This window comes from Cebus imitator, unplaced genomic scaffold, assembly GCF_001604975.1.
Source record: "Cebus imitator isolate Cc_AM_T3 unplaced genomic scaffold, Cebus_imitator-1.0 Scaffold233, whole genome shotgun sequence".
In the NCBI taxonomy this organism is placed as follows: Eukaryota; Metazoa; Chordata; class Mammalia; order Primates; family Cebidae; genus Cebus; species Cebus imitator.
The window spans coordinates 3,479,515-3,481,520 of record NW_016107548.1 but is presented as its reverse complement, the minus strand read 5'-3'; the positions used below and the strand labels follow the sequence as shown (position 1 = coordinate 3,481,520).

The following is a 2,006-nucleotide window of genomic DNA, read 5'->3' as shown; positions in this document are numbered from 1 at the left end:
CAACAATGAATTCCTAGCGCAAGACGCATTTTCGTGCAGTTAATATTCATTTGGATGGCGGTTGTCTCTAGCCTTAGTGCTTAGCATGCGAGTGTGCGGTGGCTGAGAGAGCATTTTGATGCTCACCAGCTTTTGTCCTTGTCACGTCCTCACACTGCTGGATGCTCTGAGTACGGTGCACAGTCAGAAGATGAAGAAGGCCAAGGAGAAGCGGCACCTGCACAATAAAGAGCACTTCAGGGCCAGGCAGAAGGAGGAGGAGAAGCTGAAGTGGCAGAAGTACCTCAGGAAGCTTTTTCTCATTCAGGGGCAGAAGGAAAAAGAAATCAGAAGTACAGTTTAAAGGGGGCTGAAGGGCAACTGCAGTGAGCCTTTGGACTTGAGGAACTGTCCTGGATCTGTGGAGGTAGACAGTTTCAAACATCACAGTTGGAATGCTTCTGAATGACAAGTCAGGGGGCAAGAGCCCAAGAGATGTCTTTACCCAAGCTGTGCTTGTGAGAGGAGAAACAGAGAAGGCTGGGCTCCTGGGACCTGGGAGCATTCTCAGCCCCTGGGTCTGTTGAGATTCAAAGTGATGTAAACTGTGGTTGTGTGAATTCTTTCATTTTCCTCCGCCTGCCTGAGTTTATTTTGTGGTACAAAATATCATTAAAATATTGTTTGTTAGTTTTGGCTTGGTAGTTTTCATTAGGGATGAATGCCTGAGAATTCTCTGTGGATAATTATTTGTTCTACCACCTCCATGAGGAGTCTTCCAGAAGGGAAGGAAATACTCACTGGAACCCTCTGCTGTCATGTAAAATTTTAGAGAAGAGTGTGTAGTGTTTTTGTTTTTGTTTTGCCTGTTATCTCCTTTGATCACTGGCCCTCGTGGACGTTTTCTATCTTATTCCATATGTTTTGCACATTGGTATAGTGATGGGGTAACAATAAGTACTTTTCGAAAGCTTTAGACCAGAAGACTGTTGTCTCAGGTGCAGAGACCAAGGAAATCCTATGTATCAGTGAGGTAGGCTTCCCGTATTATCTTCATACATTATACCTGCCTAGCTAATAGTGCCTTTTAAATATTAAACATTATACTGATGTAATCATACTATTATATTGGCAATCTATGTATTTATGATTATATGATGATATAGTTATGTGCAATCAAATCCTATATGATGTAATCGTAGATTCACATACAGTTGTATACTTTGCCCAATTTCTCTCAGTGGTAACATTTCACTCATACCACAATCAGGATATTGACATCAATACAACGATTTTATTCACATTTCCCCAGCTTTACTTTCCCCAACATATACTCCTCCATGTGTGCGTGTGTATGTAGAAATATGGAACACAGCTGGACACAGTGACTCCTGCGTGTAATACCAGTACTTTGGGAGACTGAGGCAGGAGGATCACTTGAACCCAGGAATTTGAGACCAGCTTGGGTAATGTGACAAAACTTCATCTGTACAAAAAATGCAAAAATTTGCCAGATATGGTGCTGTGCCTCTGTAGTTCCAGCGGCTTGGGAGGCTGAGGTAGGAGGATCACTTGAGCTTGGGAGGTTGAGGCTGCAGTGAGCCATGATAGCACCACTGCACTCCAGCCTGGGCCACAGGGCAAGACTCTGTTTCAGAAAATATATACACATATGTGGAACACTTCGTGAATTTGTGTGTCATCAGTGCACGGGGCCCATGCTGACCTCTGTGTTGCTCCAGTTTTAGTATATATGCTGCTGATATGAGTACCGCACTGCCTTTACAGCGTCACAGGGGCCAAAGAGGGTGGGCAGGATTGTGAGCAGTTGGCCTCGTCTAAGAGGCTTTCTACAAACCTACAACTGTCAGCAGACAGGTGCTCAGCTTTGTGTCGTATAAGAAGGGAAGGGGATGTGAGGATCCCATCAGGGCTGGGTCCACCTGGGAAGTGACAGTTAGAACATGCCCAGATCTTTCTAAGAAACTCTGGGTGTAAATCTTCCTCTATTCCTCAAGAGCTATTAT

At 44.3% G+C, this 2,006-nt stretch overlaps 1 non-coding gene across 1 annotated transcript; it reads right to left on the bottom strand.

The window, feature by feature from the left end:
* Positions 1-1,647: 1,647 nt before the first annotated feature.
* On the bottom strand, positions 1,648-1,751 carry LOC119466844. The gene has a single exon (XR_005195334.1). It is a non-coding gene; the product is annotated as a U6 spliceosomal RNA (small nuclear RNA).
* Between the last annotated feature and the right edge of the window lie 255 nt (positions 1,752-2,006).